The 25,804-nt window shown below is 44.2% G+C and overlaps 1 long non-coding RNA gene across 3 annotated transcripts in view; it reads left to right on the forward strand.

Annotated features, from left to right (window-relative positions):
- LOC140483950 (uncharacterized) overlaps positions 1 to 19,751 on the forward strand; it is a 31,923-nt gene extending 12,172 nt beyond the window's left edge. For 2 of the 3 annotated variants that reach the window (XR_011962071.1, XR_011962073.1), the window contains 2 exons: positions 14,886 to 15,003; positions 18,980 to 19,751. This is a non-coding gene — a long non-coding RNA (uncharacterized lncRNA). Of the gene's footprint in view, positions 1 to 14,018; positions 15,004 to 18,979 lie in introns of all 3 variants that reach the window. The other variant, XR_011962072.1, reaches the window with a different exon arrangement.
- Positions 19,752 to 25,804: the final 6,053 nt, after the last annotated feature.

Here is a 25,804-nt window from a genome sequence, read left to right on the forward strand (position 1 = left end):
AGGCTGGATGAGATGGCACTGATAGGGAGAGTTCCAAACATAGAGGAATTTACAGAGGTAACGAGTCATAAAGTTACACAGCATCGACACAGAACATGTGGTCCAACCAGTCCGTGTCGACCATAAATTCGAACTGAACTAATCGCACCTGCCTCCACTTGGTCCAAGTCCATCCTAGCATTCCCTATTGATATACGGGTCCAAATGTTGTTTTCCTATTAGAATCCCATTCCCCTACCCTTTTGCTCTACATTTACCCCGACTAATTCACTCAACCCAATCATTCCTGAACACTATGGGCAATTGAGCACGGTCAGGTCACCTACCCTGTACATCTGTGGATTGTGGCAGGATATGGGAGTTCGTGGAGGAGCCCACGCTGTCATGGGGAAGAATATGCAAACTCCACATGGACAGTCACCCAATACAGGAATTGAGCCTGTGTCCCTGGTGTTGAGAGGTCGCAGTGCTAACCGTTGAGCCACTGTGCCACCCTGAAATTGTAATTGCATTCACATCTACCACGTCCTCTGCAAGTTTATTCCACATGTGAACCACTCTTGTGCAAAAACAAAAAATAACATCGGAACTTCTTTTTAAAGCCTTACTTTTTAATTTGAGAAAAGGATGTCCCCAATCTTGAATCGCGCACCCTCCTGAAAAGGGCACCTGCTGTTCACATTACCAAAACTCTTCAGGATTTTATAAACCTCTAATAAGTTCACCCCTCACCCTCCTGTGCTCCAGTGAAAAAGGACCCAACCTATCCAGACTCTGCTTATAATTCAATCCCTCCGTTCCCATCACCATCCTGGTAAATCTCTTCTGAACCTGCTCCGATTTAATAATATCCTTCCGATAACAGCACAAGCAGAACTGGGCACAGTATTCCAGAAGAGGCCTCCCCAACATCCTGTACAACCTCAACATAATGTCCCAACGCCTATATTCAAAGATCTGAGCAATGAAGGCAAATGTGCTAAACCCCTTCTGAACCACCCTGTCTGCAGGTGACACATAGTTCAAAGATCTGAACCCCTCGGTCTCTTTGTTCCATATCACTATCCGAGGCCCAACTTTTAATCAGTCTAAGTCCAGCCTTCGTTTGTTTTACCAAGATGTAATATTTTGCATTTACTCCAATCCAAAAATCACAAACATCCTTCAAGTATAGAGGCAAGAGGAGTATACTTAAGAGTAAAATCAGTAAGGCAAAAAGGGGACAGGAGACCGCTTTGGCGAATAGGGAAAGGGTTTTTACAAATACATTAAGAGCAAATGGGTCATTAGAGAGAGAATAGGCCACCTCAAAGATCAGCAAGGCAGCCTATGTGTGAAGATGCAGGAGATGGGGTTGTTGGGGGGGATACTAAACGAGTGGCATCAGTTTTTACTGTGGAGAAGGACAGATTTGTGGGGGTTGTCAAGATTAGAGATCGTGAGGGTGGGTGATGAGATGGGAGGCAATTGGAGGATGTTACAGAGATGCTTGTGATACCAGAGATAGTGATGGTTCTGAGGCGAGAGAGGATTTCTAGAGATAAGGAAGAGTTTAGTCTGGATGAGGTGACAGTGATCTGGGGAGTTGTGAGCATGGAGGAATTCAGAGATAGCGAGAGCTTGAGTCCTAAAATGATACAGAACAGAGACAGACCCTGTGGTTAAACCAGTCCGTGTTGACCATAATTCCCAACTAATCTAATCGCACCTGCCTCCGCTTGGTCCACATTCATCCAAATATTTCCTATTTATGGACTTGTCTAAATGTCTTTTAAACATTGTAATTGTATTCACAGCTGCTTCTTTTTCTGGGAGTTCACTTCACACATGTAAAGGTAAAAATAAATCCCCAATTTATTTTTTAAACCTTTCTCCTCTATTTTCAAATTGTATGCACCCAGGTCTTGAATCCCCCCCTCCCCCTTATCTACACGCTTCATGGTTTTATAATCCTTTAAGGTCATCCCTCAACCTCCTACGCTGTAGTGAAAAAGCATCCCAGCCTATCCAGCTTCTCCTTGTGACACAATCCCTCCATTCATGGCAACATCCCGGTTAGTCTCTTCCGAATCCGCTCCAATTTAATAGTATCCTTCCTATCACAGCACAACCAGAACTGGACACAGTATTCTAGAAGAGGCCTCCCCAGCATCCTGTACAGCCTCAACCTAAATTCCCAACTCTGGTACTCAGAGGTCTGAGCAATGAAGATAAGTGTGCTAACCACCTTCTTAATCACCCTGTCTACATGTGACACAGACTAAGAAGACCTGTACCTCTCAGTCTCTTTGTTCCATATCACTACTCAAAGCCTTACTTTTAATTAGTGTAAGTCCTGCCCTCATTTGTTTTATCAAGATGCAATATTTTGCATCAGTATTTACTGTGGAGAAGGACACGGGAGATGTAGAATGTGGGGAAATAAATGGTGACATCTTGAAAAATGTCCATACTACAGAGTACGGGATGTCTGGAAACGCATAAAGGTGGATCAATCCCCAGGCTTTGATCAGTTGTACCCTAAAATTCTGTGGGAAGTGAGGGAAGTGATTTCTGGGCCTCTTGCTGAGATTTTTGTATTATTGATAGTCACAGCTGAGGTGCCAGAAGACTGCGGGTTGGTTAATACGGCGCTACTATTTAACGAAGGCAGTTTGGACAAGCCCAGGAACTACAGATGCTGTGCTAGACTAGGTGTTGGAGGGAGCCCTGAGCGACAGGATTTGCGTGTATTTGGAAAAGCACAGACTGATTAGGGATAGTCAGCATAACTTTCTGCATGGGAAATCATGTGTCACATACTCGATCTGGTTTTTAAGAAGTAACAAAGAGGATTGATGAGAGAAGAGTAGTAGATGCGATCTATATGGACTTCAGTAAGGTGTTCGACAAGGTTCCCCATGGGAGACTGGTTATCAAGGTTAGATCTCACGGAAGTAGCCATTTGGATATAGAACTGGCTCAAAGGCAGAAGACAGAGGGTGGTGGTGATGGATGATTATTTTTCAGACTGGAGGCCTGTGACTAGTGGAGTGCCACAAGGATCGGTGCTGGGTCCACTACTTCTCATCATTTATATAAATGAATTAGATGTGAACACGGGAGGTATAGATAGTAAGTTTGTAGATGGCACCAAACTTGGAGGTGTAGAGGACAGTGAAGAAGGTTACCTCAGATTTCAATGGGATTTTGATCAAATAGGCAAATGGGCTGAGGAGTGGCAGATGGAGTTCAATTCAGATAAGTGCGAGGTGCTGCATTTTGGAAAAGCAAAGCTTAGTAGGACTGATACACATCATGGTCAGGTCCTGGGGAGTGTTGCTGAACAAAGGGACCTTGCTGTGCAGGTTCACAGCTCCTTGAAAGGAGAGGTGCAGGTAGATAGGATAGTGAAGGTGTTTGGTATGATTTCGTTGATTAGTCAGAGTATTGAGTAAGAGAGTTGGGAGGTCATGTTGCGGCTGTTCAGGACATTGGTTTGGCCACTCTTGCAATATTGTGCGCAATTCTGTTCTCCACCTATCACAAAGATGTTGTGTAACTTGAAAGGTTCACAAAAGATTTATAAGGATGTTGCTAGGGTTGGAGAATTTGAGATATAGGGATAGGCTGTACAGGCTGGGGCTGTTTTCCCTGGAGCGTCAGAGGCTGAGGAGTGATCTCAGAGGTTTATAAAATCATGAGCATGGATCAGATAGATAGACAAGGGATTTTCACTGGAGTGGGGGAGTCTAGAACTGGAGGGTATAGATTTAGCGTGAGGGAAAAGATATAAAAGGGACCTAAGGGGCAACTTTTTCATGCAACGGTGTTGTGTTTATGGAATGAGCTGCCAGAGGGAGTTGTGAAGGCTGGTACAATTGCAACATTTATTCGGCATCTGGATGAGTATATGAATAGGAAGGGTTTAGAGGGATATTGACCAAGTGCTGGCAAATGGGACGAGATTAGGTTCGGAAAACTGGTCGGTATGGACGAGTTTGACTGAAGGGTCTGTTTCCATGCTGTATGTCTGTGACTCACAGCCGGGGATCAGCTCAGTGGGTTTCAGTCTCTTCAAAGGTAAATCTTACTCTGTTTTACTTTTTCAAATCTGCAACATTCAGTAGGGTGAGTGTTTACTAGTTTAAGTGCCTCTGTTATGATCTTTTGGTTGAATGTTTTAAATGTAAAATACAGGTACTAATGTATTTGAGAGTAGTCTTTTGTAAAGCTGTAAGACTCTGCCTTTTTCTGGGTCTACAGATTAAGGTGCAGAGATGGCCATTCGTACAGTGATGTGCACTTCCTGGAGGAGAGTAGGGGGAGTTTGAATGATCCTGAGGATAGCCTACAGGAAGTGATGCAAATCCTCTTGGATCACATGGATCAGATGGAGCGGTGCTTAATGGTAATGAAGAATTTACAAAAGTCAGGATGTGTGATAGGTGGCAGTTTCAGGCCGAAAAACTGCCGATACAGTCAGGTAGATGGGTTACCTCTCGGAAAGGTAGGAGAGGGAGGTAGGTAGAGAAGGAGTCTCCTGTGGCTATCCCCATCTGAAACAAGTATACTATTATGGATAATGTAGGTGGTCATAGACTCTCAGGGGAATTTTGCACTGACAGCCAAGTTACTGCTACTGAGACTGGCTCGACTATAATGAGAGGTATATCAGATTCCAAACGCTCAAGGATGATAAGGGACTCTGTAGTTGGGCACAGACTGCCCTTTCTGTAGCTGACAGACATCAGAATGGGGTGGTACCTCCCTGGTGCCAGGATCAAGGATGTTTCGGACAGGTAGCAGAATATTCTCAAAGGGAAGAATGACCAGTGAGAGGTCATTGTACATTGGTACCAATGACATAGGAAGGGGAAGAGATGAAGTCCTGATGAGAGAATATAGCAAATTAGCCTGGAATATAAAAAAGTAGGTCCTCGACCATAATATCTGCATTACTTCTGGTGCTACATGCTAGTGAGAGTAGGAATAGCAGGATGGAGGAGATGAATGATTGGCTAAGGAGCTGGTGTAGGGCAGAAGGATTCACATCTTTTGATCATTGTAATCTCCTCTTGAGTAGAGTTGACCTGCATAAGAAGGATGGATTGTACCTGAATTGGAAAGTGTCTAATATCCAGGCAGGGAGATTTGCTAGTGTTACTCAGGTGGCATTAATCCAGTGAGGGTAAACCCAAAGAGATAGTGAGAAAAGAGGTAAGTCTGAGGCTGGTACAGTTCAGAAGTCAGACAGTCAAGACAGGCAAGGGCAAGGCACAGAACCAGGTGGAACTGACAAGTTACACTGCATTTACTTCAATGCAAGAGGCCGGACAGGGAAGGCAGATGGGCTCAGGGTGTGGTTTTGAACGTGGCACTGGGATATCATGGGTATTACAGAAACGTTGCTCAGAGATGGGTAGGACTGGCAGCGTAATGTTCCAGGGAATCGATGCAAGAGGAAGGATAGAAAGGGGGACATGAGAGGGGGCGGAGTGGCCTTTTTGTTTAGAGGTAGCATTACAGTTGTGCTGAGGGAGGATATTCCTGGGAGTACGTCCAGTGAAGTTATTTTGGTGGAACTGGGAAATAAGAAAGGGATCATCACCTTGTTGTTACTATCTGCGTGGGTTTCGTCTATTTGCTCTGGTTTCCTCCCATTATCTAAAGATATGCAGGTTGTGTGGATATTCCAGGCTGAATTGCCCATATTGTTCAGGGATGTGCACGCTAGGTGGATTAGCCATGGGGAATGCAGTGGTAAGGTAGGAGTCTCTGAGGGTCCGTGTGGTTGTGATGAGCTGAATGGCCTACTTCCACGCTGTCAGGGTTCTTTGATAATTCTACTAGTTTTAAAATAGTTACAGAAAATAATAGACCAGATCTAAATGGTGTTCTAAATTGGACAAAGGCGAATTTTGACAGTACAAGGTATTCCTTTGCTATTCCCAGGCTGGAAAGTGGGAACATAAGAACATAAGAAAGAGGAGCAGGAGTAGGCTACATGGCCCCTCAAGCCTGCTCTTCCATTTAATAAGATCAGGGCTGATCTTTTCATGGCCTCTGCTCCACTTTCCTGTTCTCTCACCATAACCCTTAATTCCTTTCCTGTTCACAAATCTACCTTTTGACCTAACGATAGTCAAGTCGATAACCTAAACTGCTGCACTCAGCAGCAAATTCCACAGATTCACAGATTTAGCTGAAGAAGTCCATCCTGAACTCAGTCCTAAATCTGATACCCCCTTATTTTGATGCTCTGCTCCCTAGTTTAAGCGACCCCTAGCGGAAATCACCTCCCTGCTTCTATCTTATCTACTCCGTTCATAATTTTATTTTTTTTCCCATCCAACCTCCCATATTTCGAAATTCCAATGAGCATACTACCAGTTTCCTCAATCTCTCTGCATCCGCCAACCCTCTGAAAACCTGACTGAAACTAGTGACCCTCCTCTACACTCCCTCCTGTGTCAGTACATCTTTGCGAATGTAAGGGGACCAAACCTGTACACAGTACTCCAGGTGTAGCCTCCCCAGCACCCTGTACAGCTGCAGCATAACCATCCCTCTAGCAATGAAGGACAATATTCCCTTCACTGTCTTAATTACCTGCTGTACCTGAAAACCAACTTGCTGTGATTCGTGCATAAGGACAACCAGCTCCCTCTGCACAGCAGCATGCTGCAAGTTTTCACCATTTCATCATCAGTTTGCTGTTAGTCTGACCAAAATGGATGACTTCACGTTTCCCAATCTTGTCCTTCATCTGCCAGATCCTTACCCACTCACATAGCCTATCTGTATCCCTGTGCAGACTTACAGTGGCCTCGGCACACATTGCTCTACCACTCATCTTAGTGAAGTCTACCTTTCATGAATCGATGCTGTGTCTGCTCAATGAGATAATTTCTATCCACATAGCTCACTATTTCTTCCTTAAGAGATCGGGCATTTTCCCCACCAAAGACGTTATGCTAACAGGTCCATTTTAAAATATTCGCATCACATTTGTAGCTTGCCAATCTGTCAGAGCTGTCCCAGAGTCCAGCAAATTTTAGTGAATTATCACGAGTGCATTTGCTATTTACCCACTGCCATCTGTTAACGTCCCCTGGGATGCACTCCATCACGGCCAGGAGACCCATCTACCTTTCGGCTGTTATCTTTCCCAACACCACCTCTTTACTGAGAATGATTGCTTCTTTGTCCTCATCTGCCATTGCGTCCATAGGCCTGCAACAACGAGAGTACACAGACAGTATGTTCCTGTTAAGGCCTTAATAGGTAGTGTAGGGAATGCTGCCTGTCGAGAGAAATTGAGAGTCTCGTCAAGAAAATGAAGGAGCGATACGGCAGGTGCAGACAGCTGGGTTTGTGTAAATTCCTGGAGGAGTATAGGGGCAGTCGGAGTCTCCTCGAGGGAAACCAAGAGAGCAAAAACGGGACATGAGAGAGCTTTGGGAAATAGGTTCCCAGAGAATCCAGAGATTCCAGAAATACACTAAGGATAAACGAGTAAGCAGGCAGAGAATAGGGACCCTCAAAGATCAAGAAAAAGGTCCTATTTGTCCGAGATAAGTATATACCTGTCAGGCAGGGCGGAAGCTGTAGAGTGCAGGAGCTGTGGTTTACAAAGGAAATGGAATCTCTCTTCAAAAGGAAGAAGGCGGCTTATGTTAGGATGAGATGTGAAGCGTCTGTTAGGGCGCTTGAGGGTTACAAAATAGCCAGCAAAGTCCTAAAGAAAGAGCTCAGAAGTGCCAGGAGGACACATGAGAAATTGTTGGCGGATAGAAACAGGGTAAACCCTAAGGCTTTCTATAGGTATTTAAAGAATGACGAATAAGATTAGGGCCAATCAAGGATAGTAGTGGGGAGTTGTGTGTAGAGTCAGAGGAGATAGGGGAAGCACTAAATGAATATTTTTCAACAGTATTCCCTTTAGAAAATGACAATGTTGTTGAGATTACTGAGATACAGGCTACTAGACTAGGTGGGATTAAGGCTCATGAGGAAGAGGTATTAGAAATCTTGCAGAGTGTGAAAATAGATAAAACCCATTTGGCCCAGTGAACTTATTCCAGGATCCTCTGGGAAGCCAAGGTAGAGATTGCCGAGCCTTGGCATTGATCTTTAAATCATCATTGTCTACAGGAATAGTGCCAGAAGACTGGAGGATAGCACATGTGGTTCCCCTGTTCAAGAAGGGGAGTAGAGACAACCCTGGTAATTATAGACTAGTGAGCCTTACATCAGTTGTTGGTAAAGTGTTGGAAAAGGTTATAAGAGATATGATCCAGAAAAGAATAATTTGATTAGGGATAGTCAGCACGGTTTTGTGAAGGGTAGGTCGTGCCTCACAAACCTTATTGAGTTCTTTGAGAAGGTGACCAAACAGATAGGTGAGAGTAAACCGGTTGATGTGGTGTATATGGATTTCAGCAACGCGTTCGATAAGGTTCCCCACAGTAGACTACTGTACAAAATGCGGAAGGATGGGATTGTGGGAGATAAAGCAGTTTGGATCAGTAATTGGCTCGCTGAAAGCAGACAGTGGTGATTGATGGGAAACGTTCATCCTGGAGTCCAGTTGCCAGTAGTGTACCGCAAGGGTCGGCGTTGGGTCCACTGTTGTTCGTCATTTTCATAAACTACCTGGATGAGGGCGTAGAAGGATGGATTAGTAAATTTGCAGACAACACGAAGGTTGGTGGAGTTGTGGATAGTGACGAAGGATGTTGTACGTTACAGAGAGACTTAGATAAGCTGCAGAACTGGGCTGAGAGGTGGCAAATGGAGTTTAATGCGGTCAAGTGTGAGGTGATTCACTTTGGTCAGAGTAACTGGAATGCAAAGTACTGGGCTAATGGTATGATTCTTGGTAGTGTAGATGAGCAGAGAGATCTCAGTGTCCAGGTACACATTTCCTTGAAAGTTGCCACCAGGTTGACGGGGTTGTTTAGAAGGCATACAGGGTTTTAGCTTTTATTAACAGGGGGATCGAAATCCGGAACCATGATGTTATGCTACAGCTGTACAAAACTCTAGTGAGGCTGCACTTAGAGTATTGTGTACAGTTCTGTTCCCCACATTATAAGGAGGATGTGGAAGCTTTGAAAGGGTGCAGAGGAGATTTACTAGGATGTTGCCTGGTATGGTGGGAAGGTCTTACAAGGAAAGGCTGAGGGACTTGAGGCTGTTTTCGTTAGAGAAGAAGGTTGATACGTTACTTAATAGAGACATACAAGATAATCAGATGGTTAGATAGGGTGGACAGGGAGAGCCTTTTTCCAAGAATGGTGACGGCGAGCACGAGGAGATATAGCTTTAAATTGAGGGGTGATAGATATAGGACAGATGTCAGAGGTAATTTCTTTACTCAGAGAGTAGTCCGTGTATGGAATGCTTTGCCTGCAACGGTAGTAGATTCACCAACTTTAAGTACATTTAAGTCGTTATTGGACAAGCAAATGGACGTACATGGAATAGTGTTGGTTAAATGGGCTTCAGATTGGTATGACAGGTCGGCGCGACATTGAGGGCCGAAGAGCCTGTACTGTGTTTTAATGTTCTATGTTCTATGAGCAATATGCTGTAAGGATCGTTTCTGGGTCCACTGCTTTTCTTCATTTATGTAAATGTTTTCTATGTGAATATAGGAGGCATGGTCAGTGACTTTACATAGATACCAAAATTGGAGGTGCAGTGGACAAGGAAGAAGGTTACCTCAGATTACAATGGGACTTCAAACAAATGGGCTAAGGAGTGGCAGATGGAGTTTAATTCAGAAAAATGTGAGGTGCTCCATTTTGGAAAATCAAATCAGGGCAGGACTAATACACTTAATGGAAAGGTCCTGAGGAGCGTTGCTGAACAAAGATCTTGGAGTGCAGGTTCATAGTTCCTGAAAGTGGAGTCATAGATAGGCAGGGTAGTGAAGAAGGCGTTTAGTATCCTTGCCTTTACTGGTTAGTGGATTGAGTACACGAGTTGTGACGGCATTTTGTGGCTGTTCAGCACATTGATTCAGCCACTTCTGAAATTTTGCTTTCAGTCCTGGTTTCCCCGCTATCGGAATGATATTGTGAAACTTGAAAGGGTTCAGAAAAGATGTGCAAAGATGTTACTAGGGTTGAGGGTTTCAGCTATATAGGGATGGGCTGAATAGGCTGGGGCTGTTTTCCCTGGAGCATCGGATGCTGACAGATGACCTCAGTGGTTGATACAATTGTGAGGGACATGGATAGGGTGATCAACCAGGATCTTATTCACAGGTTAGGTGTGTCCAAATCTATGGGGCACAGGCTTAAGGAGTGAGGAAAACAATTTATAAGGGATCTGAGGGGCATTGTTTTCAAGCTGAACGTGCTATGTGTATGGAATGAGCTGCCAGAGAAAGTGTGGTGGCTGGAACAATTGCAACATTTAAAAGGCAACATTTAAAAGATTGGGTAAGTGATTAGGAAAGGTTTAGAAGGTTATGGGCCAAGTGTTGTCAAATGGGACGAGATTAATTTAGAATATCTGATCGGCATGGACAAGTTGGACCAAACGGTTGGTTTCTGTGCTGTACATCTCGATAACACTGAAACATTAAAATAAGATACGTTTCTCTATGTGGAGAGTTAGCAGAAGGTCGGATAATTCTCCTTGGAACTCAGAAAGTTAAGCAGTGATTTCAACTAGGAGCAGATTTCTTACAGGCAAATGGGAGGTGAGTTGGGACAGACTGGCACCATCTCCAGAGAGAGAGAGTACAGCCCCAATGGGCTGAATAGCCCCCAGTCCCTCTACTCTGTGATACTGCCCCCTTTCACTGAATGTTGAAGCTCATGCCAGTGCAGAGCCATAGAGATATACAGCATGAAAACAGCCCTTTTGGTCAAACTAGTCCATGCTGACCAGATATCCGAACTTAATCTCGTCCCATTTGCCAACACTTGGCACACATCCCACTACACCCTTCCAATACATACACCCATCCAGATGCCAAATGGTCTAGTTTTACCAACTTCCACCACTTCCCCTGACAGAAGATTCCATACACACACCACCTGCTGTGAAAAAAGTTGACCCTCTGATCCCTTTTATATATTTCCCCTCGCACATTGAACTTATGCCCGCTAGTTCTGGACACCCCCACCCCAGGGCAAGGACCTTGTCTATTTATCCTATCCATGCCCCTCATGATTTGATAAACCTCTATAAGGTCACCCTTCAGCCTCCAATACTCCTGGGAGGAGCGCACAACTCGTGTCACAATGGGGCCGGTGAGATTGATGGCAGCTTCAGACCAATAGGAGAGTTGATGTGATCCTCCAGACAATGGGAGTGAATGAGGGGTGGGTCCAGTGGGCCAACATGTGACCATAAACTGTGCAGGTGCACTGTCACTATGGTGCGGGTGTACTCCGTGAGTGTGAAGGGAATGAGAGAGACAGCAGAGATTGGGAGAGAAATTGAGTTTGTATGGACTGGGAGTGTTGATAAACACACGGTTTTAGGTGGCTAGACCTGAATTAGAAATTCCTGGTAAATTAGAACCAAAAGAGCTGCGGATGCTGTAAATCTCACAATAACCAAAAGGTACTGGAAAAGCTCAGCAGGTCTGGCAGCATCTGAGAAGAGAAATCAGAATTAACATTTTGGATTCGCTGAGCCTTCCTCAGAGCCGATGTGACTGAAAAGAAATGTCGCTTTTTATGCAGAAGGTAGGGGTTAAGGAGTACATGATAGGTGGGGATAGAGTCCAAAGAAAGAGATGGGAGCAGTTGGACAACGGAGTGGATAACGAACTGGCTGGGGGAGGGTGAATAGCTGTTTATGAGGACTGTTAGTGGCGAACCATAGGTAGTGTGTAATGGCATGCCCGATGATAACAAGGACTGGTGTGTGGGTTAAGAGGCTAGGGCGCTAGGACATTGGAGAGTTCAGGGCCTAAAATTATTGAATTTGATAGAGGTGTTCAGGATGTCCAAGTAGAAAATGAGTTCTTGTTCTTCCAGCTTGTGTTAAAGTGTGGCGCTGGAAAAGCACAGCAGGTCAGGTAGCTGACCTTCAGCACTTGATCACCCTGAAGCTCTACTTTCCAGGGACTGTACACTTGTTCTGAGCCCTTCAGAGGGATTGAAGGGGATAGGGAGAGAACAGGAACAAGGTTGTGTTGTAATCTACAAAATAACGATCACCCTCCCCCTCTCGGTGTCTCCCCTCTGTCTCCCATCCCCCATCATGCCTCCTCCCCACCGCAGGGAAAAGATCTTGTGTATTTTCCCTATCCATGCCCCTACTGATTTGATAAACCTCTATAAGGTCACCCATCAGCATCTGACGCTCCAGGGAAAACAGTGTATTCATCCGCTCCCTTTGGTTCAAATCCTCCAACCCTAGCAACATGCTTGTAATACTTTGCTGACCCCTTTTAAGTTTCACAATATTGTTTTGATAGGAAAGAGATCAGAATTGCATGCAATATTCCAAGCATGACCTAACCAAGGCCCTGTACAGCCGCAATATGACTTCCCACCTCCTATACTCAGTGCTCTGACCAATAAAGGAAAATATACTAAACACCTTCTTAACTATCCTATCTACCTGTGATTCTGCATTTCAAGGAGCTATGAACCTGTACTCCAAAGTCTCTTTCTCAGCAGCAATCCCGAGGACCTTATCATTAAGTGTATTCACCCTGCTAATATTTGCTTTTCCAAAATGCAGCACCTCACATTTATCTAAATTAAACTCCATCTGCCAGTCCTCAGCACATTCAACCATCTGATCAAGATCCCATTATAATCTGAGGTAATCCTGTTCACTGTCCACTACACCTCCAATTTTGGGGTCATCTTACGAACATTACTTCCTATATTCACATCCAAATCATTTATATAAATTATGAACATTTCAGGATCCAGCACCGATACATTGTGACATCCCACTGGTCACAGGTCTCCAATCTGAAAAGCAACCTTCCACCACCACCCTCTGTCTTCTCCCTTTGAACAAGTTTTGTATCCAAATGGCTAGTTGTCTCTGTATTCCATGAGATCTAACCTTGCTAACCAGTCTCCCATGGGGAACCTTGTTGAATGCCTTACTGAAGTCCATGTAGATTATTTCTACCGCTTTGCCGTCATCAATCCTCTTTGTTGTTACTTCAAAAAAATTGAATCAAGTTCATGAGACGTGATTTCTCACACACAAAGCCGTTATTAATATCCCGGACTTAACTCTGTACATTGGGGTCTGCGTCACCCAGTTATGGGTGTTAATATTCTGGATAAATTTCACATACACCAGCTTTGTGTTGGTGACTGTGTACTGAGTCTTGTTAATAACACCAACACAGATGAGTTCCTTTTGAAAGGCAGTCCCTATATCCCTAACCCCCTTCCAGTTGCTCTGTCTCCTCCATTCCCACCGTAGACAGTAAGTGGGAGGAGCTCATGGAGTTTCCATGTGAGTGAGATTGAGAAAATCTTCCCTTCTTTCCACGAGCCCACCAAGAAATGGCGGTAGTGTCCTTACCTCTGGACCAAGAGAATCGGGTTCAGAGTTTGGTAACAGCGGCTTTGAAGAGGCTGATTGGAAATCATGCCCAAGCCACCAGGCCATACTGTCTCCCAGCTGTCCCTGCCTGAGTCTCCAAACAGAACCATCCTGTCGTTTCTCTCCTGTCAGACTCTCCCATTGCTCAGTTTGTCCAGGATCCCCTCCTGCTGCTGCACTGCTCCTGTCCCTCACTGACCTGTCCATCCCCAAGTGTCCTCCACATTCATTCGTTGTTTACAATCCCATTGTTCCAGTCCTCCAGCCCCGCTCCCACCACTCTATTGGGCACAGCTGCTGTCAATCACCCAGGCACCTGTGTGATCTGGAGCATGCTCTGTAGGAGGGGAGACCTGTGCACGGGCGCAGTGCTGGCCAATTGTTGGCGTATGTGCAGTATGGGTCAGTGCCAGCGAGGGAGGCTTTGGATGTGTGGGATTAATCTGTCATTGGCTGCTCCCTCCCTTCCTCCCTCCCTCTGAGAACAGGACCCAGGGGACTGGTCCCTGCCCTGGTATCGTGACAAGTGGTCGGCGTATCGGTGGGGGGAGCATTTTGCAGAAAGTTATCAGAACTCAGGTGAAGATTCAGGAATGTTATGGAAAGGAACAAATGTAGGCCTGCAATTAAAGTTCTAATTTGGTTCATTTTAGTTCAACCAGATGTGATTTGTCCAGTGTGTGCAGGATGGTTCTTATCAGAGGGTTGGTGTGGAGGAAATAAATAAGAGGTTCCAGATTGGAAAAAAAAAATCAATGTTGGTCTGACTAGGAAACCTTGGGAGGTGGGGGGAGGATTCACCAACACCCAGGAGACTCCGAGTCAGATTCATTGATTTGATTAGATTAGACTTCCTGCAGTGTGGAAACATGCCCTTCGGCCCAGCCAGTCCACACCGACCCTCGGAAGTGTAGCCCACCCAGACCCATTTCCCTCTGACTAATGCACATAACACTATGGGCAATTTAGCCTAGCCGATTCACCTGACCAATGCATCTTTGGATTGTGGGAGAAAACCGGCGCACCCGGAGAAAACCCACGCAGACACGGAGAGAACATGCAAATTCCACACGGACGCTGTGAGGCAGCAGTGCCATCGTGCCACACCTTTGTTTTGGTCCTTAGTCTGCAGGCAGGAGCTAAGAAGCTGAATTCAACGAGAGGAGAGAGCATTAGAACTGGGTGTGGAGGAAAGGGGTGAGGAGATTGGTTTGGATTTCAGTTCACAGAAGGGAGAAATTGTGAGACTGAGAATTAAAGCTTTGGGGGAACAAAGAAACTACAATTTAATACTATAATTGTCTTATGAATTTCCATCCTGTGTTAATGGTGGTGACTTGTTTTCTCTGTTGTAGGGTACTGAAAGGGCAGATTTGTGAATGAGAAATTCAGATTGAACTTCATGTTCAGTTTTGACAGTTACTTAATCCGTGCCGATCTGAATATCATTGGCCTTTTCATGTGGAAAGAAAGGTGTGTATTCTGTCCGTGGGCGAATATTTCAAGTGTCAATGTGACTGGAAAAATTACTGAGACACAGCCAAGTCCATGTCAGCGTGGTGAATGTGGAGAGAGCTTTCATTTGTTTTTAAAAGTCTGAAAATACATGTCACATTTCCCAGGAATAATGAAGTTACAGATTTGTTTTGTATGAGGACAAGTTTTTAATTAACCATGCAACCAGAAAGACAGAAGGATACCTGCACCATGGAAAATACAATGAAAACGGGATTGTTGTAATGGGGTTAATTTTCGATCATGGCTTGTAATCCGTTGGCGATGTCACGTCTGTTCCAGCGCCGTGGGGAGACACTGGAAATGTGATGAATGCAGTGAAGATTTCGGTTATTCAACTGGATAAGGTGCAGAAGAAATGGGCTCAGGGGTCTGAGTTAGAGGGAGAGGTTGGACAAGCGAGGATTCTTTTTTGTTTAGAGCAGAGGAAACAGAGGGGAGATCTATTTCTGGCAGTGTATAATATTGTGACAGGCTTGGGTAAGGTGAATGCACTCAGTCTTTTTCCCAGGAAATCAAGGAGTAGAGGGCATCAGTTTAAGGTGAGAGGAGAAATTATGAAAGGGAACCTGAGGGGCAACTGTTTTACATAGAAGGTGGTATGTATATGGACTGAGCTGCCAGTGGAAGTGGTTGAGGTGGGTACATTAACAACATGTAAAAGACATTTGGACAAATACATGGATAGCAAAGGGTCAGATGCAGATGGGCCAAGTGCAGGGAAATGGGTTCGCGTGGATGGACATATTGGCCGGCATGGGCCAGATTGGGCCAAAGGGCCTGTCTCTGCTGTAGGACTCTGACTCCAAATATATTTTCTATTTCTCCCGCCACCTCTGGTAGTACCCTGGGATGTATTCCATCCTGGCAAAGAGACATGTCTACCTTTAGCTCCATTAGCTTGCCCAGCTCTAACACTTTCGTGATAATGGTTGTTCCTTGGTCTTCACCTTCCTCAGTCTCCTTATCAATTCCTGGCATGTTCTTCGTATCCTCCACTGTGAAGACTGACTGCTGTGTACTCATATTCCTGAACCCTGCTGGATAGGAATAACTGGGCACAGAACTCTGAGAGGTCTTCTTTGAGTCTTTATTGATGAGACATGGCAGTTACCTGGATAGTGTACATGCAGAACACCTCCAGGCAGCATCAGGTAACTCCCCGCCTGTCCGATGTGCCGCTCCCATTCTTATACCTTTGTGGTTTGTGTTTTGAATAGACGCTGTCTCTCAATATTATCTCCATGGCAATGGCAGTTAAAAAAGTCGAGTTCAGCTCAGCACTTTGTGGTTAAACCACATACCCCTCCCTCACGGCCCTGTGGCTCAGTCAGGTATCTGACAGGCACTTCAGTTTCCGTGGGGCTGTCTATCAGGATTCTGATGTGGAAGAACTGGTGTTGGAGTGGGGTGGGCAAAGTTAAAAGCCACACATCACCAAGTTATAGTCCAACAGGTTTATTTGGAAGTACAAGCTTTTGGAGTGTGCTGAGATTTTGCACTTGATCAGGATTATCTCTATGGTAACAGTTAAGTGCTTCAACAATTACAGAGGCCATATGTTCCCCAAATAATAGGTTCCCCTCTAGCAGTGTAAACTGCTATTCCAGCCCTGGGGATAGCTACTCATCACTTTTCTCCCCCAATCCCATCCAGCTTTCTGTTGATCTTTAAAGTTTTTCTAATCTCCTAGTTTCTTCTTGGTCTTTGCCAATTTGAATGCTTTCTATTTCAGTTTGATAGACTCCCTTATTTCCTTATCCACCCACGGCAGATTATTCCATTTCCTACAGTCCTCCCTTTTCACTGATATATAATTTTGCTGAGCAGTTTGAAAGATTATTTGATATTCCTCCACTGTCTGTCAACTGTCCCACCCTAAAGTCTTTGCTTCCAGTCTACATTAGCCAACTCCTGCCTCATCCTATTGTAGTCTCCTTTGTTTAAACACAGGATCTTGGGATTGGATTTAATCTTCCCGCTTTCCAACTGTATTCTAAATTCAACCAGATTTATCACAAGTCTTTTATCAGATTACGAGGTGAGGCCATGTTACCTGGATGTTTTGGTTTTCATTGTCAGAGACCTTGGCTTTGTAATAAAGTACAGGATAAATGTTCAAAACAGAGTATTCTGGACGGTGTGAATGTACTGAACAGTCTAAAACCATAAATCACTGTCTCCCCTCAGTTTACATGATCTGGAGATGCTGGTGTTGGACTGGGGTGTACAAAGTTAAAAATCTCACAACACCAGGTTATAGTCCCTCAGGTTTAATTGGAAGCACACTGGATTTCGGAGCGTTGCTCCTTCATCATGATCCAATTAAATAAGTTGGACTATAACCGGTCTAACTCACCTCAGTTTAAAATTGAAAAATCATTTTCTCCCACATGCTTCCTTACTTTCGAAGTTTGAAACGCTAATCCACCTGACTATCCTGCTTTTTCCAAAAATCTCCTTTGGTGAAGGTGGTGAGTTTTGGATTCAGCTTTTCCGTTATTACCGCAAGAAGATAAGCACTGGGCACAGGAGAGGCAATGCAGCTCCACCATTTAATACCATGCTGATTGAGCTCGCCTCGGTCTCAGCTGGATTTTCCTGCCTGCTCTCTCTTACCCTTCAATTCATTGCAAATTCAACATCTGTATTTCTTCAGTAAATTTGCTCATTGTCCTAGCATCTACCGCATTTTGAATAGGGAATTCCACAGATACACAGCACATTGAGATAGGTACATTCTTCTATATGAGAATGGAATAGGAGCCCTACCGTGCAGAAATAGGGTAATCGTCCATGGAGTCCACACCAACCCTATCATGAGCATCCCATTCACACTCACCCATTCCCTGTATTTCCCATGGTTAATGGCTTAACCTGCACACGTATGGGCACTGGGAATTTTGCATAGCCAATCCACTTTACCTGCACATCTTTGGACTGTGGGATGAAACTCGAGCACCCAGAGGAAACCCGCAGTGACGCAGGGAGCACGTGTAAACTCCACACAGTTGCCTAAGGCTGTAACCAAATCCAGGTCTCTGACACTGTGAGTCAGCAATGCTAACCATTGAGTCACCTCTGCTTAAAATCTCCTGCTCCTATTATCCTCGCCACACCCCAGTTGGCTGAATCTATATTCCTTACATCAGAAAATCAGGTTGTGGAAGCAGATGTTTCAATAAAACCCAGTGACAATCCAAATGTTATGTGTGTCTGAATGGGGATCAGATACACAACACCCTCCAGTCTACACTTTTCGTTGACTTTCCAGAGACAGGGCTCCAATGGCGTCATGGGGACTACAACTCCCACAATCCCTGAGGCAGGGACCACACGTGTGTGGGGAAACACGGCACTGTACATGTACAAAATGTGTGCGGGTTTTGGAGCATGTGCTTTGGGTAAATATGCTTTGCGGAAAGTTTTTCACACTGTGATTGGCTGGAGGAGGAACGTATTTACTCATAGTATTGATCTGTTGGGGGAGGGGGTCAAAGTATCACTACATCCATGTAGGACCACTCTCCATCCCCAATTCATTGTAATGGTCGGAATCAACTAATGGGGAACGAAGAAGGATCTGATCCATTCTCCCAGATTGAAGGTTCCTCTTCTGTCCAGGATCTGCCACCTCCCTTTCTTTCCTTTTGTTTCATTCTGCTGTTACATTATTCACTTGCAGCAACTGAAGGGAAAGGAAGTGAACCCAGAAAGGGTGCAGAGTCTAACCAGGGACGGGAAGTGGTGGCATGGATCTGTTTATCAGTTACTCCATGGGAATGGGGAGGGTGTACATTAGGGGGTAGCAGAGTCAGAATGGTGGGAGAGAGTAAGTGGGCTGGAGGGTTACAGCTTTGAGGGAAGAAAGGGAAAAAGAGTAAGTAGAATTGTCTGCTCTGAATTTCTAACATGTACATATTCCTTTATACAGGGTGCTAGATGGTGAAGATTTGCAGACTGAAATCTCAAAGTCATGTGCAGATCATGATTAAGTTAACCAGCATTTGAAGAAGCAAAGACAGAGAATCACTCAGCCAAAATCCTGCAACACTCTCATCGCAGCATTTTCGATCTCTCTGCACCAAATGGACTGTGAATTGTACAAGACAGCAGCTCCCTACCATCTTCTCAAGGGTAACTAGAGATGGGGAATAAATGCTGGCTGAGCCAGTGATGCCCATATCCTGGAAATGGTTTCTATCTCTAGTTGCTGAACCCCAGTTGATGTTCCTGCAGGATGATGAGGGACGCTGAGTGCATCCTCCAGGAGGTAGCACCATCACATTACCCCTGCCTACAACCACACAGTAACACAGCAACATCACTGGAACAAAAGGCAGTGAAGCTAAAGGAGGACTTAGATATAGTTCTTCAAGGTAAAGTCATGAAAAGGGATTGGAACACAGCAGGAGACTGAGCTGGATGGTCAGCTGTTTCCCATTGAATGGTGGAGCAGGATTGAAAGGCTGAATGGTCTCCTCCTGCTGCTATCCCCCAGGTCTGTATATAGTCATGGAGCCTGGGCAGGAAGGAGTTCGCAGGGATTCTCCAGGAGATTGCACTTCCACAACAGTTTTCAGTGAGGGATGGTTTGATGGATTTTATTTAACATTTATCTTTAACAAAAGGTTTGTAAATTTTGGTTTTAAAATGTTGTAAAAGTTATTTTGCACAGCAAATAAAATTAAAGAAAATAACGTAAACTGTCTGAATATAACAGTTTTAAAACTTTCAACCCTTGTAAAACAAAATCCTGTCTATTCCTGGACACAATCACTTTCCAGCTACTCAAACTCCAGGGAAATATTCCCTCCCTGTCTGAACCTTTGGTTTGATTTAACTGCTTTTCAGTTCTCGTTCTGTTAGCTGTGAAGCATTCTTTTTCCCCATTTCTCCGACCCAGAAATGTGAGCACAGCAATCTACCCACCATCAAAATCATCAGTACGCCATTTTGCTTTTGGTTAACATATAATCACCAGCAGTGCAAATGTGAGGACTGCAGATGCTGGAAACAAGAGCCTAGATTAGAGGGATGCTGGAAAAGGCCTTTTGCTGAAATGTTGATTTTCCGGCTCCTCAGATCCTGCCTGACCTGCTGTGCTTTTCCAGCACCACTCTAATCTACACATATAATCACCAGCAGTCAACCATTTGTGTAACCAATTGAATATTTCCAAACAAAGCCCATTTCGGGACAAGCAAACCATTACAAGTGTCAGAATGAGAAGGGACTAAATCAAAGTAGAGTTGTGGGGAGGGGGCAGCGATGGAGATAAAGCACTATATCCCCTGCGGTGCCCACTTCTATCTAAAGGCATCGAGAGCATTGATCCACACCACATGCTCCTTTTCCAAGGACACCCTTCTGTGTAGCATTTATCCTCAATCATAGAATAAAATCCCTACAGTGTGGGAGGAGAGCATTGGCCCATCAAACCCCACCGACCATCCGAAGAACATCACGCCCAGAGCACTCCATCACTGTAACACTGCATTTCCCATGGCTGATCCACCTAGTCTGTACAATTCTGGATCCTGTGGACAATTTAGCACGACTGATCCACCTAACCTGCACATCTTTGGACTGTGGGAGGAAACCAGAGCACCTGGAGGGGACCCACACTATCATGGAGAGAATGTGGGAACTCCACACAGGCCGTTGGACAAGGCTGGACTCCAACTTTGTACCTGATGCTGTGAAGCAGCTGTGCTACAATCACAATTTAAATCAAAACAGATGATCCCTGCTCATTGTCACATTGCTGTTTGTGGGGACTTACTGCCCAGAGAGACATCCTGAGGTTCAGAAAGTGGCAATGTAAGTTCAGTCACCTCCAGCCCAGTTAATGTGGTTAACAACAACATCAATACTCCAACAGTGTCATCATGTACAAGGTCCACTCCTGACTCTGATGGACAGTAACATCAGAATCAGAGTCCTGCAGTCCACATGGAGCAGGGGGATGACCACTTCCCTGTGAGCACTCACTGGGCTCTCAATCGTGTTGAAGACGCAGCAAATCTCTTGTCACACAGAGGGGTGAACAGCTCCTACCCAGTGTGAACACGCTGGAGTCTCAGGGGGTGGGATGAATAACTGAATCCCTTCTCTTCACTGAGCATCTGAATGAGATCTGCCTCAGTAGATTGTGAGGTCGAGTAAATCCCTTCTCATACGTGGGGCAGGTGAAATGCCTCTCTGCAGTGTGACTGTGTCCGTGAGTGTCCCACTGTTCGGGTGAAGTGAATTCCTTATTCTGATTGAGCCCGTCCTCCTATTTCTCTCAATTATCATTGACAATCTCACACCAGAACTTGTTCCAGAGAGTGTTCCAGAACAGGCAGAATGGTCAGCTGCGGCTGGTCACCTGACTTGTCACTGGTCCTGAAAGGTTCACTCTCCACAAATGCTGCCAGATCTGCTGAATTTTTCCAGCAATTTCTTTTATTTTTTTCAGTTTTTCCCAGCATGTGCAGATGTTTAGTTTTCCAATTCTCATCTTGTCTGTTGCAGAGGAGTTTATTGATGAAATTAGAGGGTTTTGAAAATTGTACGTTATGTCACACATCAGCTATGATCATCATGAATGGCAGAGCAAAGTCGAGGGGCTGAATGGCCTCCTCCTGTTCCAAGGAAAGTTTTCCATTGTCAGCTTGTGGTAACATTTCCCCTCACTGCTCCCTTCACCTCCATATCGAACACATTGTTACTGACTGAACAAACCTCCTGTGTTTGAAATAAACTTACTAATGTTCAGTGACTCCCTCTCCTGCCACCCGGGTTTAACTCTCATCATGGAATACTGTCGTGTATTACTGCAGGAATGCCCACAAAGACTAATCCTGGAGTCTGTATCCCCTGGGATCCACAATCACCGTTTATTGACTTCTTCCTATTTCATTCTGGCTATTGAACTCTTGGTTTCAATCCAATCTCCTGTCATGCTCTTCAACATGTCCACATGGGTGGACTAGAGGTAGCTGGGATTTAATGAAGGGAAGTGGGGATTAGGTGGAAGCATGAGGAGCGGTGACAGCAAAGACAGTTCTCATTGTAACAGCAGAGTTTCTCCATGACCTAGTGAGTGGTGAGGCAGCTGAGTTTGTGGGCGGAGACAGTTTCAATCAGGGATTTGGTAAGACACTCAGACATTGACCTGTCCAACTGATTGTTAACTCAGACAGATAGAAAGAAAGATGCACATTTAGATATCACCTTTGATGATCTGGGGCAATGAAACATGCTTCCAACCCAAAGATTTCAACCTCAAAACTCTGAAAACACAGACACAATGCTTTCTGTTTGTACCAGGCTGTCTCTGAGACTCCTCTTTTCTTGTGAAAAGCGTTTCGACCTGTTCAGCCTTTCCTGGTGATTATAATCGCTATGTTCCTGTGAGATTTGTGACTGAACCTTTATTTTCCTCTTCCTTGTGAGTGATGAAAGTAGCAGAAACAGTTCCTGACCTGTGAGGGGTTTTGATTGGAGTATTTATATTTACAAATCCATTCCCACCCTCACATACAGTGTGAAATTGATGTAAAACTGAAGGAAATGAGTGAGTGAGCACCCACAGAATCATAAAGGAATCATATGTATCTGAGTTGAATGAACAACAATCAAAACTAGTTAGAATCACAGAATCCCGTGGGTGCAGAAAGAGTTTATTCTGCCCATCGAGTCTGCAATGACCTGCTCACCCACCCTACCCGCATAACCCCACATTAACCATGGCTAGCCCAACCCACCTAAATTGCACACTGCGACCATGTTAGCATGGCCAATCCAGTGACGTTACACATCTGTGGGAAGGTCACAAATTACATTCAAATGCTGAGAATTGTGGAAGATGGCTCACAAATACTAGACTCTGACACAAATGCTCTGCTTTTCAAAATAAAATCTGGGGGACACTGCAACCGGAAAAAGTTCTGATTTTCTTCGGAGGAAGAGAATTCAAAACTCACGCCACTGACCCAGGGGGCGCAGTGAAAGTTACAGAGGTCTCGGAACCATCAGAAATGTAAGAGGTTGTGAGCAAGGTGGGGGTGAGACAAGGACACAAAGACAGTCTGTCACACGGGGGAAGGCAGGAGAGGTTCAACAGCAGAAATGGTCGTCCCTCAAGGCCATGGAGAATGGAGTTAGAGCTGGGAAAGAAACAAGGAAATAAGGTGTGCAGCTGCCAAAGGAATATGTTAAAAAACAGATTATAAAAGCATAGAGGGCAGAGTTCAGTCTGAAATCTTTGCTCTCAATGATGAGTAAAAAAGCTGTAACGCCTGGGGAGTTGTATTTCAGCCAACACTTACCCAGGATTGGCCAAGTGTGCTGTCATTTTCTGATAATTTTTTTTCTGGCATTTGTAGTTCAAGTCTGATGACGCTAGTAACTTTTCAATTTGGACTGGAGTTTAAATTTCTGGAGAAATGTCAAATAAATCACATTGATCACATTCTGCACATCTTAGTCCATTACCCTGCATGTTCCAGTATTTCAGTGACATCCATGTCCTGCCGGTGGGACAGGACATACAGGGATGGTGACGATGGTGTCTAGGACATTGTAAGCTATGATTCTGTGCGTATGACTGTGTCGGCTTGTTGCTTGACTTGTCTGCGTTCCAGCTCACCCAAGAAGATGTTGGCAGGGTGAGACAGTACAGTTGGAGATCCTCTGCTCGCCAATTCCTTTCCTTTTTGTTTTTTTAGAATTTCATTCTCTCTCATTCTCCCCTTTGCAGACTCTGACAATCATGACAATTTTTTTTTTAAAAAAACATGTCTCTATTAGAAAACCAATCGAGGAAAATATATTATTCTTGCATCAACTGCATTTTTAAACAAAATCCATTGTGTTCAATAAACACTGTCTCATTTTTTTCCTTCAATTCTATCAAGTGAGCTATTATATTTTGTCCCTCAGTTTACCGATCTTAATAAATATCCAATCAATTTCAGAGCAACATGCTGACAAAGTATTGAAACAATTTATCTGTTTAGGTTTTAGCATTAGTTATAACGTCATTACAATTACAACAATTGCAGAATAATTGGTCTGGGTAACAAGTATACTGAGGTTTACAATTTAATTTATTGATTGTTTGAAAATTGGTACAATATATCCTTTTTTCAGGATTCTAGCAGTAATTGTTAAGGCATTTGTACGACAATAATTATAGTATGCTTTAGTTTAGTTTTGCTAACAACGACAGTGATGTTTATATTTGAATTTAATCCAATCTTCCATAGTACCTATATAGTAATATAAAACTCCACTTTATTTCCAATCAACACACCTACAAAAGAATCCATTATTTCTGATGCAATGCGCACTGTTCAAAATATGACTTTTTCTCATTTGAATGATCTGTGTAATCCCAGCCTTATAAATTTAGAAAATCCTATTTACTTTTCCCTGCAACAATTCCTGTTCATTTTTTGCAGATAGCACAGTCAAATAGCAAGATGAAATTTATCATTATTCTTAAGTATGCCAGTAGAATTTTGAAAATCTCTATGTTGCTAATATATAATAATTGTTCATTTCAATCCATAGAATATAGAACAGTACAGCACAGCCCTTTGGCCACGATGTAGTTCAGACCTTTTATCATACTCTAAGATCAAACTAACCAACATGCCCTTCATTTACTATCATCCATGTGCCTATCCAAGAGTCGCTTAGATGTCCCTGATGAATCTGAACGTACTACCACCACTGGCAGTGCATTCCACACACTCACCACTATCTATAAAGAAACTATCTCTGACATCTCCCCACAACTTCCCCCATTCATCTTAAAATTATGCCACTTTGTGGGGAAACGTCTTTCATTATCCACTCTATCTATGCCTCTCATCATCTTACACAAAGCTATCAAGTAAACTATCATCCTCTTTCATTGCAATGACCAAAGCCCCAGCTCTGTCAATCTTTATTCATGAGACATGCCTTCCAGTCCAGGCAACATCTTGATAAATATCATCTGCACCTTCTCTAAAGCTTCCGCATCCTATGTCTTATGAGGTGATCAGAACAGAACACAATATTCCAAGTGTAGTCTCATCAGGGATCCACGGAGCTGCAGCATAACCTCGTGGCTATTAAACTCAATCTCGCCACTAATGAATGCCAACACCCTATGCACCGTCATAATAACCCTATCACCTTGGATGTCAGCTATGAGGGATGTATGGACGTGCACCCCACGATCCCTCTGTTCCTCCACATTGTCAAAAATCCTGCAAATAATCTGAAAATTTGCATTCAAATTTGAAATTCGAAAATGAATAACTTCACATTTTCCCAGGTTGAACTCCATCTGCCACTTCTCAGCCCAGTTCTGCATAGTCAATGTCCTCCAGCAACGTACAAAAGCCTTCCACACTATCCACAACTCCACCAACCCTCGTGTCATTGGCAAACTTCCGAACACACCCTTCCACTTCCTCATCCAAGTCATTTGTAAAAATCACGAAGAGCAGAGATCCCAGAACTAATTCCTTCAGAACACCATTGGTCACCGTGCTCCAAGCTGAAAACTATCTATGCAATCTCACCCTGTCTTCTATGGGTCAGCCAATTTATTATCTAACCAGGCAGGTTTCTCTATATCCCATGCCTCATTACTTTCTAAATGAGCCTACCATGGGGTACCTTATCAAACACCTTGCTAAAATCCTTATACACCACACCCACTACTCTGTCCTCACCAATGTGTTTGCCACAACATCAAATAATTCAATGAGCC

This window comes from Chiloscyllium punctatum, chromosome 12, assembly GCF_047496795.1.
Source record: "Chiloscyllium punctatum isolate Juve2018m chromosome 12, sChiPun1.3, whole genome shotgun sequence".
In the NCBI taxonomy this organism is placed as follows: Eukaryota; Metazoa; Chordata; class Chondrichthyes; order Orectolobiformes; family Hemiscylliidae; genus Chiloscyllium; species Chiloscyllium punctatum.